This window comes from Euprymna scolopes, chromosome 30 (genome assembly GCF_053919585.1).
Source record: "Euprymna scolopes isolate OS-2025 chromosome 30, ASM5391958v1, whole genome shotgun sequence".
In the NCBI taxonomy this organism is placed as follows: Eukaryota; Metazoa; Mollusca; class Cephalopoda; order Sepiida; family Sepiolidae; genus Euprymna; species Euprymna scolopes.
Window position 1 is genome coordinate 40,830,333 of NC_136511.1, and position 14,753 is coordinate 40,845,085.

The 14,753-nt window shown below is 34.0% G+C and overlaps 1 protein-coding gene across 1 annotated transcript in view; it reads right to left on the reverse strand.

Moving 5' to 3' along the window:
- Positions 1-14,753, reverse strand: part of LOC145254765 (endoplasmic reticulum resident protein 44-like) — a 121,440-nt gene that overhangs the window by 52,722 nt on the left and 53,965 nt on the right. The window lies entirely within an intron of this gene.

Genomic DNA, 14,753 nt, shown 5'->3' on the forward strand with positions numbered 1-14,753 from the left:
AACAATTTTTATGTTCTGCTTCACATTTAAATTTAAAATTTTCTAAGGTGATAATTTGTTTGAAAACAAACTGATCCAGCACGTGCCAACATGTAAAACAGATGATAAACAACCAAGACCACAATTATTGTCTATTTTAATACACACGTCCGTATTTATATAAACAGTAGGTGTTGTGTCAATTGATAAACTGATCATATAACACTAAAATTAACAGGATATAGTAATCATACACTAAGGATGGTTCATAACAAAATCTTTTTGGATGGATGAACAACACATACAGAAATATCAGCAAGTTGAAATGGAAAACGTTCACCGGTGGTTTAATTTTGAAACTTATCTGTAGATAGCTCAAACAGTAGGGAACGTAGTTAAAGCGCCAAATGTTTTGGTTTTGATTCTAGCCGATGGCACCTAAGTCATCTTTTTCAAAGCTTTTGAAATCAGTATATTTTAGGTACAATATTCAGTGCTTGTTAATATAGAGTTGACAGATTGATTTTTTTTAACATGTGGTCTTGGCTTAAAACAGTACTTAATTGTCATGTCGAAAATAGTAATTCATGAAGTAGAACAACTATTGTGCCTTTAGTAAAAAAAAAAAAGAAAAAAGTCTATTACTATCAGCAGCATTGCCATTAAAGTAGCGAAAAGGGAGATAAGCATGTTCTTTGTATTCGCAATCTTCAAGGTGTTCACATCTTGGGAAAATGCCATTTTCCAAGTTTCCATAAAAATTACTTTTAACTATAATTTTCTAGTCAACGAGTTTTCGTAATTTTTTAATCTATATATATAAAAGCGAAAATGTGTGTATGTCTGTATATGTGTTCGCTTTTTGTGTATGTCTACAAAAGGCTTTTTTTGCCATGATTCTCGGTTGGCTCACTCCTTAAAACTTTTTAAATGCTGTCTAAATAATATCTACGACTAAGGAACTCGGGTCACAGCTATCTTTAATTTACCCGATTTTTACAAGCTATTTGAGATATTTTTTGATCACTGCGTAGCGGGGAAAACAAATTGGCTTCCAGCACAAAACTAGGTCAAACATCACGCGATTTAACGTTCTCGCACCTGTTAATTTCACTTTATAAACGTTAACTTAACACTTCTCAATTCATCTATTCTCGTGGTCAAGATGGTTAGGTCGCAGGTTTTTTTTTTTTCCATTTCCTTTCTACCTCTGCATCAAAGGTTCGGGGTTCAAGCCTACCTTTCTACTAAAATTTTTTTTCTTTTACAGCTCCAAACACCCGGCCAACTTTAAAAATTTTTTTTTTTTTTTTTTTTTTTTTTTTTTTAAACAGGGTTGTTTTGATCTACCCCCACCCAACACACACACCTCCAACACCCAGGCAACGCCGGCTACCCCCGCTGGTCTATATAATTATAAAACTCAAATGACCTTGTAACGAGTGATGTAACCCACTTTCCGGTTTACGACATCCGGTTGCGCATGCGTGCATAAACATTAACGTTTAGACAATTGGACAGAGTTATTCTCCTTACACTATTAATAACCATGGAACTAATGCGGCCCTTTATAACTAGAGGGCGTGATTAAAATCTTTTTTTTCCCAATTTTTTAAAAGTCGTCTGCTTACATTCTTATTGCCGATTTTCCAGTAGCTGATCAACCTTACCATAGCTTGGCATACACCTGTATTTTATCTGCACGTGCTAAACGGAAATCCAGATCAGTAAATGCACACATTCCTATTACATTAAATAGGGTTTTCTTTTGTTTTTTTAAACAGCAAATACTTGAATCTATTCGGTGATATTTGTTTGTTTTTTTTTTTACACATTAAATCCATTTTTTTTTTTTTTAACAAATTTAATATTTTAAATTCTTCATAAGTTGTTAAAGCTGTAAAAAAATGTTGGCATTCAATTCGCAGGAAAATTGTTTAATTTTCGATTTTTGAGCGATTATTCAGAAAAAATAGGTAATTTTACATGATTAGGGAAGATTTTTTCCCCCCATGTTTGAGTAAACCGTCCGGATGCCATTAATCCGAAAATATGCTTCTATATAATTAGAAAAAGAAATTACAACACTAATAATACGAACTCTGCATGAATCAAAATATATTTAAGCATACTTTATGACCGGGCAAGTCCAGGCACCTCCTGCTAGTGAAATAATATTTGAAAAGTTTTTTTGTTTTGTTTTTTTAAATTAAAATGAGATCTAAAGCGGTATAATACAATTCATTTTATCACTCATTTCTTTACAAGAACCTTCATGCATTAACTTTTCATCATATTGAAATTGTATCCGAACAGAAAAACTTGATTGTAATTGAACAGCATGGAAATTTTAGTTTCAATAGACTTGGATTGGTTTTTTTTTGATTTTTTTAATTTAGTAATTGTTTTTTTTTTTTTTTATTATTATTATTATTATTATTATTATTATTTAGTAATTTTTTTCTAAGAAAGCCATTCTTTTGTAATAATTATTAGTCACATCGAAATATACCGCTTTGGGACGGTTTAGAAATACACATGAACAAATTGAAATGGTTTAAAATATTTCAATAATAGTACACAGAAAAAGAACTTGAGCTAAGAAAACGTTTTTAAATTTTTTAAATCCAATTAAAAAGAAAGTTATGAATATCTTTGTGCCTTGCACGTTTGAATATTTTCCAATCTTTAAGACCATATGCATTTTGTCACATTTTTTTTTTACATTACTTTCAAGTAAAAATGCCATCTCTTTCTTGAAACCATATTAAGCAATGAAATTTGTCGTAAGTGCATTTTTATGCAAATCAGAATATGCCTTTGAAAAATCAAGAATTTAATAACTTTCAAATAATCTACAGTCATAATAAATATGCTGCAATTCCTTAAAAATGCCATGTATCTATGAAAAAAAAGTTAAAACTCAAAGTTGAATTGTAATGCATTTATATACAAGAAACTGAAATCGAAATCTAGAACTGTTTAAAAATGAATATCTTGCAATATTTGGTATTATTGTAGATGAACACCGTCCTTGCCACTCCCCATCTCTCCAAAATATGATTCTACCTTTTTAGGCAATTATGTGTGAACATCCTGAAAAACTTTAATGAAAGAATTTATTTTAGAATTTGATGTAAAATGATTTATTTTGGGTCATTCTAGCATTTTAGGACAGTTAACCATTTTTTCTATGGGAGATAAATTCTGTGTTTTATTTTTTTTGATGATTATGTGTAGTTTTAAGAGAGTCTTTGTGCAATTATGGAGTATGTGGAGGCTTGCCACTAACTGAGTTATGGTTAAGAGAAATTATACATGAACATCCTGAAAACTTGACAGAAACAATTTTAGAATAGCGGTTAGTTTCACATAAATTTAATGTAAAATAATTTACCATGTCGAGGCCATTCTAGCGTTTTAGGACGATTAATTTTTTATGAGAGACAAATGTAGATTTTACAGAAGAATTTTTTTTTTCAATGCTTATATGTAACAGAGGAATTTTGCTTGATGGGGAGCTTACAACTTGGATTTAGGGTTATTGTAAGGGTTAAAAGATTGTAGAAGGCTTACCATTCATACCTAGGGTTAGAGGTAGGATTAAGAGTTTTTTTGTTTTTTTTTGTTTTTTTTAAGAGGGTGTTTGACACTCATTTACAGTTAGTGGTTCATAATTACTGATTTTTGAAGATGTTATGGGTTAGATTTTGAACATCAAATTACTTTCACTGTAAAAGTAGGTAAATAAGTGTGTGAAACTACAAGAATTAAGACAAAAAGTTTATTTAAAACAAGTGACATCACTAACAGAAAAGGTGATGCTTGGGAAAGTATCAAGTATTTTTTGACCACCTATTAAAAAAAAAAAAAAAATTCTAAAGCTGAAAAATCGTTCACAAATTTTGAATGAAAATGATTTTCATCATCTCCTGTCCACTTTTTCTACCAAGGGACAAACTTTGTTTTTAAACTTTCCAGTTTAAAACGTTTATTTCTTAATTTCACTAGAAACTGAGCACCCCTACAAATATTTAAATATTTGTATTTTTTTGTATGTCCATTCGATAATCTGATTTAAAAAAAAAAAAAAAAAAAAAAAGCCAAAAAGACAAAAATAAATGTTGGGGTTGGGTGGGGGGATTCATCCACGTGAACCAAAAATATAATTTCACATTTTTGATTGCTCAACAGCAAAATAGTTTAATTCACTGTTAAAAAACTAATGGAATGGATAAAAAAGTGCACGCAACTTATAGATTTCGAAAGCTTTTTTTTTTCTAGTCTTTTCACACATTTTTTTAAATTTGACCAGAAATATTGAAAAATTGCCAGTTGGGATTGCTTTAAAAATTATATTCTGATAACCGAATAGCCCAGATTTAAACTAATTATATTCTGATAACAATAGCTCTAACTAAACATGTAAGAACATTTTTATATCCATATTTTCAATTATTAAAAAAGTTTAGACATGACAGCGCTACTGCTGCTGATACTACAAAACAGTTTTCCATCGAAAGTCAATAGAAATGATTTTTTTCTGGGTATAATCATTTTAAATTGCTAGCTACCACAACAGAAAACATACAATTATACTTTTAATGGATAAAAACAGTAACAAAATTGTTTTATTTACTAGTGGGTGTCAGAAGAAATTTTCAAAACTTTCAATACTCGTCATGTTGAAATCATTAACACAATAAAAAAAAAAAATAAAAAACTAGTGGTCAAAAATATTCCGGACTCCCAAACTATTAAAAGTGACCTCTATTCTGGTTGGTTTCCAAATTTCATGACAATTTTTTTTTTTTTTTTTTTTTTTTTTTAATGGCATATCAACCCTTTGTGGGTTATTTAATGCCGAATCCAGTTATTTTGGGAATAGTATTCGATGTTGTATCCAGTTATTTTAGGAGATTTTTATTCTTCAAGCTCCTTGTATTTTCAATTGTTAGTTCATAGCTTTTGATTTGGTTGTTTTATAGTGGATTTTGTCATTTTTGTTCTCTGCCTTGCAGAATATGATTGGGTTTTGCAATGGGAGGGGGAAAAGGGTTACAGTATTATTAAGTCCTGTATTATGACTGTAGTTATATTTTTGATAGTGTTTTATATTCAAATTGTCATCATTCTTAAGGAAGGTTTCTTGGAGATAAATAACCAAAGGATTAAATTTGGTTTGCAACAATGAAATTTCATTGTAATTTCCCTTCAATCCACTGCAATTCCATTGAATTTTCTTGTAATTCGTGAGGATTGTTTTTTTGGTTTGAGGAGTAACTTCAGTTTCCAGGTCTTCGAATTCCGTAAATCTATTTGTAGTAGTAGTGGCTTCTGTTTGTGGTAATTTCTTTATATTATTTTGTTTTTTGGTAGATGTATTTTTTGTTTGTTTGTCAAGTATGTTTTTCTCACCACGGGGAAGACGTATTGGTGACCTGTGTGGTCTTTCTTTTAACTGATTTTGTTTTTCCTTAATTTCGTCTTTTTCAGCATCTGCACGACGTACTGATGATTTTTGTGGTCTTTCTTTTGATTGTTTTCTTGGAGGTTCTGATTTTGGTTGAGAATTTGTTTTATTGGTAACAGTTGATGATTTAATGGGATGATTAATTTTTGATATGTTTGGTTTGATTTCATTTATAAATTTGGGCCAGTCATTTGGTCCATTTGTAACAATTGTTTATTAGTATTTCGTATTTGGAGTCTTGGTTAGTGATGTTGGATGATATATAACTTGAGGTGACTTGAGAGTATGTCTTTTCCTTCATGTATCCATCTACTATTTTCCTGGCTTCGAGGAAGATGTTTTTGGTATGTTTTATTGGCACTACTTCCTTTTCTTTCTTCCAGATTCTGAATGCTCTAGCATAAGCAGGATGGTTTTCTCCACAATTTGCACATTTGCAATCAAGATTGCAGTCATTGACAGTGTGGTCTGGATCTCTGGCCACATCTGCCGCACACTGCTCGTCCCTTATGTGCATCCTTATGGTGCCCAAACTTCTGGCATTTAAAGCCCCGAAGTGGGTTTGGTATAAAGGATTCAACTTTTTCAACATTGAACCCAATTTGGATTTCTTTTGGGATAGTGAGTCTATCGAACTGCATAATGTAAGTGTTCGTATGTATAGTCTGATTCTCTTTTTATTGTAAATCTTTTAACGTTTATTACTCCTTGGTTTTTAAGTTCTTTTGCTATCTCTTCAGTAGTGCACATTGATAGGTCTTTCGATTTTACTACACCTTTGGATGTATTCAGATTCTTGTGTGGATAAGTTTTGATATTTATGTTGTGGAAAGTTTTTATTCCTAGGAGAAAAGTGGCATGTTTTTCTCTTTCCACTTCCACCAGTAGGGTTTTATTTTTTAAAGTTTTTACATTTTTGGGGGTAATATATGTAGATATAATTTTATGTATAATAAACAATAAGTCAGTTATTTTGGTTTCTTCAGTGGATTCCAATAGAATAAATTTTGAGGCTGTTTGATGTAGTTCATTATCTCAACTATCTGAGTCGACGTGTTGGCGCTTGGAGTTTTTATACTTGGTCATACATATATTTTTAATTTGTTTATGCTCCCCACCCACCTCGGAGTCCAATATCGGGGTGTGTTAAGGGGGATCCCCATTCACCTTGCTATGCCAGGGATACATAAACAGTATACATGTTCCAAATGGGAGCCATGAGCACCCATAATCCTTTAGTTACACAATCCAAGTCATTTGTGGTAACTTCCGGCACTATACAGTCATGTCATGACTTTAATCATTTGGCACATTTGACCCTAGCCACCGCCTTCTAACACATGGAAAAGAGGGGAAAAATATGTATATAGTTTATAGTGGTACAGAATAGAACTGTATGTGTTACGGTTTAGAGGAAATTGATAGAAAAGTAGATGTGTTAGGGCTTGACGTAACTAGCCGATTGATCGGATCGGATCCTTCCGACCGCCCGTCTAGCCTTGTAAGAGGCCAAAGTGATGCGTTGCAACTGATATCTTTAATTTCCCTAGATATCAGCTGCTCAGCCACCAGGATACTTTTCCGAGTCATTACGGGTCGCCACCCATGGCCAACAGGTGGCCCCTTTGAGAGGCTTTTACTCTCTGCAGGAGGACAGTCCGTGTATTCTAATGCCCCACCGACGGGGTTGGGAAGTAGGGAAGGGGGCTGTTTTTGTAGAACATAAGTTTTACAAAAGAGAATAGAAAACAAAAACAGAAGTTTAATGTAGGTGCAACAAAATTTTTAATACAAATTGGAGTAAAGAGCATTTACAAATAGGAGGGGTCTTTACAAAACCTAAGACCGAAAACAGTTTTAAGAGGTTCACATTTTATTTGCTTAAAACTCTGAATATATAATGTACATTATTATTTATTAATTCATTTGAAAGTATATTTTCGAACAAAACAGTATTTTGAGGTGATTTCACCTTTAAAATATGACTATTTTAGCAGAACTCTTTTGAAATCTGATTATCCAAAGCGTTTTATCATCCATGTGGATTGCTACGTCATACACTTGTTTAAGGAATTAATTGTTGAAATAAAACTTGTAGGATTTATTTTCAACAGTTAACTCCTTAAAATAATAACTGATGGGATATGACTTAACACTATAATGGTTTTGTAAAAAAAAAAGAAAAAAGTTCAGTGTATTTTCTAGTGTACAAGTAAAACCAAAAAAAAAGGTTTTCAGTAAAATCATTTAGTTTATGACTCGTTCGTAACATTAAATGAAAAAAAAAAAAGAAAAAAGTTTACCTATAAAATTGAAGGTTTTTTTCTTGCTCTGACATTGATATTAAAAGCCTACTTTTCTTAAAAAAAAAAAAAAAAATGAACTTCATATACTGTCGTAAATATGCAAGCAACTTCATAAAAGGTTAACTAATGTGCATATTCCTTTGAAAAACGAGTCTTCATTAATTATTCATTTTTATGGTTTCTTATTAGATGATTCGTTTCATTTAACTCTTACGATGAATTCCGTTTATCCATAATTACTACATCATGTATAATTGCATAGAATTTAGAATGGAAACATTCTAGCACATTGACCCGTTTTTATAAGTTTCAAGTGTGTGCGTGAAATTTCTCCAAACTCATATCTGAATATTTGGTCCAGACACTTGAAACTTACTATAAAGGGTTTTTTGAACATCAGGAACACTTTCGATTTGGGTTTTAACCTGTAAAAAGTAGCTTCTAATGTCAAAATTGAAATAAAAAGACCTTGGTAGGAGCAAATAGACTAACTTCTGAGCAAGTGTATATATCTATTTTAGATTGAACTCAATTTTTAACTTTTATTCATCTGGCAATAGCTCAAATGGTAAGAATAAAAGCTGAAGCACTAAGGCTGGAAAGCTGAGGGTTTTGATTTCGATTCCAGCTGATGGCATCAAAGTCACTTTTTTTTAAACTTTAAATTTTTTACTAATATATATATATATATATATATATATATATATATTAGTCTCAGAATTTGCTCTATAATAATAAAAAAAATGAAATCTGCAGCAACCAAAATATACATAAGCATACTCTGCGCTGGGCAACGCCAACCAGGCTGCTAATAGCATAATAAAACTAATGTCTCCAGTTTTTAATTAATCCCTGACTTTATAACAAATTAATACAGAGGGAATAATTCTTTTAAACTTAAAAAAAAAAAAAAAAAAAAAAAAAAAATATGTTGGAGGGGGAGGGTTGAAAGGTGGGTAGAAACCAGATATAGTTTTCGTTCCTTTTAGTCAGAAGGTGCTACTAAATTCATCTACTATACATTTCAAAGTTTCATTTTTGCCAGTTATAATATTACTAAATGTTTTGAACTTTTATCCTTCCACCAAGACAACACTGGATAACCCTGCTAGTCACATTTCCTTAAAGATTCCTTTTTATGAACAGTGAACATAACTAGAAAATAAGTGTTGGGACGATTCCTAATTTTTATACGATTCCGATTCCAGGAAAATATTGATTAACGATTCCGATACCAAGTACGATTCCGATTCCTAGTGAATTATTGTTTTGAAATATACCAAGTAATTTTATACTTATGATCGGGTAGTTCCCAAATATGTTCCCTAACTTTGGAAGAGATATTTTATCTACACCGTCGTGTTTTGGTTTAAATAAAATTATTATAAAGTAAACTAAACGGAAAATTAGCAAAATTTATTTTACTTAATTGGAATACAGAAAAAAAAAACAAAGAAAATAGAATTTATCCTTCAGAGCAAAAACAGATAGAATAGAATTTATATAACAGAACAAAAACAAGAAAATTAGAGAATAAATTAACACGATTCATTATTTTGGTACTCATAATTAACAGATTTAATGAATTAAATAAAAAAATATAGCGGAAGAGAAAGAAAATATATACTAATTAAATAAAAAAAAAATGGTGAAAGCCAACGTCCGCCTAAAAAAGTTAAAATAAAAATAAAAAATAACTTTATTTTACAAAACCCAAAATGAGATTAGAATTTGGGACCCCATCGCTTCAATAGAACCTTTTGGTGCCATTTTTACCTACTTATTCACTTGTGCCATTTTTACCGAGCACCACATTTTTGATACTGCGACAAATACGAACCATGCTGAAATGTTATTATTGAAAAAGCTATTCTTTAACTGTTCTGCACTTTCACCTAACAATTTAATGAAAAAACATACCATAAAAATTTAATTCAACTTTGAAATCCCATCTAAAATATAACACGGTACGTACACTGCACAAGCACCAAAGTAAAATCCCAATTCTCGTCGAGTGATTCCAATATGGGATCGGTTTGCTATAACGTAACTAAAAACTAGCACCCCTTTCAAATGTCAAAATACTTTTGCTTGTTTTTTGTGAGATAATCTGGTAAGTGTCCAATCAATAATAATCCACTGTTCTGTTTCTTACAGTTTTTCAAAATTGCAAAAAAACAGAAAAAAATATAGACGGGATGATGCTTGTTCGGGTATACTCCAAAAATGTATCTAATTGGGTAAAAAAGTAACTTAGTTTGTCTTTAATAACATTTGCTTTTTTGTTTATTTATTGTTTCACCCATTTTTTTTGGCATTATTATTCTCAAAGATTATTCAAAAGAAACGTGAAGGTATTGTGCAATTATAAGAAACTATCTTATTTATTCAATAAATATTTTTATATTTGAAAATTAAAGTTATTAGAACTAGAATATAGTTGAAACCACAAAAACAATTTCTTAGTTATTTCATTTCATAATTAGCATATTCATTACAAGCACAGACTAGTTAAAATTAAATTAATTTTCAATTCATGAAACATTTTGACTATCTTTAAAATAGTTTAAAAGTATACACTTACATTTTTATCTTGGAAAATTTACACTGTCTTGTGTGTGTTGTCAGTAGCTGAGAAAAGTGAAAACTAAATTGTCAAAAGATATGAAAGATACCAATTAGCAGAAATAATTTCTATCTGTAGTTTGGGATTTATGGCTTTATATTTATTGCTCCTTACAGACACATGGCGCCATGGTGTTTTTGCATAAAGGTGTGAAAACTTTTGAAGTCACTAATCCCTTTAATGTCCACTAACACTGATTTTTTCATACTTTGTTACCATTGGCTTGCCAATGCTGGCTAGGTGACCCCGGATATATATATATACTAGCAAAGATACCCGTGCTTCGCACGGAGCTTTGTTGCGCACTCGGGTACCAAAATCTGTGGGCACCTTTCCAATAAGTTGATGTTGTAAGAGCAACGATTGCATAAGGTGATTAACATTTTAACTACCTCTTGTAGTGACTGAAATTCAATCAGGAACTTCACAAAACATTTTCATCAAAAAGGAAGGTTACTTGATGTTACATAGTAAATTTTTCATTGAAGTAATTTTCAACTCTTGCTTAAATTTTATCTTGCACATTCAATACTAAAAACTTACCACAATCAGATCATGTCAGTTTTTCCTCATATCCATTTCTCGAACTTTTCACTGAAGAGCCTCAGGGTAAACTACATTTCTGCTGCTTTGATTTGGAGCCAGAATGTAGAGTTTTTCTGAACTTCCTGTCCGGCTGATGGAGACGTAGAACATACCGTGACTGAAGCAGTCTGATGTCAAGTCTACGCCAATCGTGTTAAATGTCTGACCTTGACTTTTGTTTATGCTCATTGCAAAACACACCTTCACAGGAAATTGGAGTCTCCGGAATTTAAATGGAAGTTCTGAATCCGATGGAACTAAGGGGATCCTTGGCAGTAGAACGGTTTCGCCTTTGTAGGGACCACAGGAAATGGTGGCCTCAAGTACATTGGTGTGCAATCTGGTGATAACACATCTGGTTCCGTTTGTTGTTTTTGGCGGTTCCAAGGATCGAAGAATCATGATTGGCGATCCAATTTTGAGATTTAAAATGTGTGGAGGCATTCCAGATATCTCCAAAGAGTTTAAAAACTCCACAGGGTAGTGAACAGCTTCATATTCATTAGTAGCCGAATCAACTGACTTGTATTGCTTTGTGTCTCCTGGAAATTCATCCATTATTGAATTGTTCAAATGATTCACATTGCTGTTTAATGGCGAAATAATAGCCCTCTCAGCAAGCCAATCCGGTGATTTTCCATTGTTTTGCAGGTTTGGGTACACTTTGTCTTTCAGTTGCTTCTGATTACCGACACATTTACCAAGCGCAGTTGGAATCTTAATTGTGTCAGGTGAAGAAGTGATAGGAAACTGACCATTACCGATTTGGAGAAGCAATTTTGAGAAGTCTGCTGCAGCTGTGTTATCAGAGATATAGGCTCTCATATTAGTAGTCAGTCTCTTCACTATAACGTGCCTCCAGAGATAGGATTGTTTCAAACTTGCATTGACAATGTTAGCCCTTGTGCCATTTTTAACCACTGGGAGGATTTGACGGAAATCACCGCAAAATAAGGTTGGAATGCCACCCATGGGATTCTTGTTTCCTGTGATGTCTTGCAGTGTTCGGTCAATTGCTTCATAAGCACTCTTGTGCGTCATTGGGGCTTCGTCTACAATGATTGCAGAGGTGTCTCTAATTACATTTGCCAAGGCTGAGTTACCAGTAATTTTGCAAACTGGCTGATCCATTCGATGAGTATCCAAGGGTACTTTAAAAGTGCTGTGAAGAGTGCGGCCACCTTGTAGTAGAGTAGCAGCAATGCCACTGGATGCTGTTGCAAGCACAATCTTTCTCATGGATCTAATCTTTGCAAGGATCAAATTGATTACAAAAGTCTTGCCCGTACCACCTGGAGCATCAAGAAACATCATGTTTTTGTTCATTTCACCTTGTGCTTCCAACATTGCCATGAATGAATTGTAAACTTCTTTGAGAATCGGTCAGTTTTTCTTGCATATTTTCTGCTTGTAGGGAAAGTTCTTCAAGATTATAAGTAACTTCACGTTGATACTCTCTCGCGAGTCTTTCATCTCTCCCTTGTGTTGGTGCAGGTTATCCATAGCTTGCCAATGGTTGACCGCACATAAGGAGAACTTTTTCTTCAATTAGACAAAGAGTTTTATTGTAGATGTCCTCATTAAAATCTGCTTCTGGATTGTTAACTTCTTGCCTGTATCTGTGAAGAATGTCTTCAGATATTACATCACGAAAAGCCATCCAGATCTCAAGAGGATTTCTTGGCTCACAGGCTGTTAAAATTATCACAAATAGGCTTCGCAAATTTGAAGGTGATTGAGTGGCACTTGCCTCTCCTACTGCTTGATGCAAGTGATGGTCATTTTCTAGAAGGCCTCGAGCAAGGCACGCTGCTCTGTATGTTTCAAACACCTGACCATTGTATGCTCGCAAATTTTGAAATGAAGTTGGACCAGCAACCTCATTGAGCAACAGGCGTAAGAAATAACACTCCCCTGCTTTTGGACTAATCGTGTAGATTCTCCCAATGCATGGTGCCTTCCATACATCATTTTCAGTACCTTCAACTTGTACCCCACGCATTCTTCTCATCCATTTCTTTGTCGATTTGTTCCAAGTGTAAAACTCAGGGACTTCTACGTATTTGAGACCCCTTGCAAAGTCATCCTCATGGCAGAGTTGAAAAAATGCTGTCAAAGTTGTGGCAGGCGGTGGACCTTGGGCTCGTTCCAGAGCAGTATCAGCTGGGAACATGACACGCTGCCCATTTTCAAGATGAACAGAAAGTTGCACAATTGGGGGGAAATGTTCATGGATGGGATGTTCCAATATCCTCCAGGCCGCCTCTGAACTGCCGACATACCTTGCATTCTGGAACTGCTGGATCTCATCCACAATGTGACTTTGTACTTGGCCTTGTTGGTTAGCTGCTCCATCAGTTCTTTGTAGTTCAAACACTGCTTGATCACATCCTTTATTCACGTATTTGAGGACATATTTGATGCTTTGGATCGAGCTGCAAATTTCTACGTTAATGTGAGCGTTGAACTGCTGAAGGAGGACCTTGTTGTACGGAACAATCCACTGGTTTGTTATTTCTTGATTAACATACCGACCATTTCTCTTCATCCTTATTGTACCAGTCTGGCCTCCATCTTCTGGTTTTCTTCGCCTGTACTTGGGGTAAGAGTCTTGGCCTTGCTCGGTACACTGAAGAAATTCTTTTGGGTATTTTTTGGAACATTTGTTGTCAATCATACATGGACAATTTGGATTAAATGGTTCACAAGGTCCATGCACCATATGTGCCATCACTTTAGCATGAAGATCAGGATCTTCCTCTTTGTCAGGGATCTCTGCAGATATGCAGAGATCCATTTTTTCTGGTAGAAGTTTGTCCTCTGGGGCCTGCCAGGTGAGGATGTGTGCATGCGGCAGTCCTCTTTTTTGATATTCAATACTGTACAGGAAAGCCCTCAACCTGCCAAATCCTCCCTTTTTAATAAATTCAAGTAACTTTTTTAGCTTCTGCCTGAAAACCCTGGCAACAATATCTGGACGATCCTGAGGGTCTTGCCCTTGAAGACAATTTTCTGTAATTTCTGTCCACTTTGGATTTGTTGTGAACGTGATGAAGAGGTCGGCTCGGCCCATTCGCCGAACATATGCCATGGCATCACTTTGACGCTCAAACATGTATCGAGGGCCTCCTGTATAAGTTGCCGGAAGTACAACTCGTTAACCAAACTGTTCTGGATTCCCATCCTCCCTAAGAATTGAATCTCTCAAGTTGCTATAATTGTCAGCTCTCAGGGTCTGTTGCTCACGCCTCAGGAACTGTAAACGTTCTGTTTAAATCTTGCAGTACACATCCACCAGCCATTGTTGAAATAGCCTTCGGTACCAGAGAAAATAGTTTCCAGGCCGAAATAAAATTGCTGTTGGGTAACTTTTCGCCCATTGGATGCCTTCATGTAGATGTTGTAAGATGGAGAACCATAGGGGTACATTAACGGGTACATTAAAGTATCGTAGAGGGGATGTAGTTCGGAGATCCATTTTAATCTATCATTTCTAAAACGCAAGACAATATCCCGGTTAGCTGTTAGTTCATTCTCCATTAATATTCCAATCTCATACGTTGTTGTTGGAGCATTGAATCGCCGTGGATGCTCTTCTTGCGGCCTTCGGTCTTCCCTTATGACAACTTTATGTTCTACCAAGTGTTCTTCTTCAATCCTCTCCTTTGTTGTTTTCAGCTGACAAATGAAGCTGTTGTTCTCATGTAAAAATTCAGTCAGACTTTGGAGAATGTCTCTATTGAGTCTACTGTCACGTCCCCGATTATGTAGTTCCTCTTCCAGA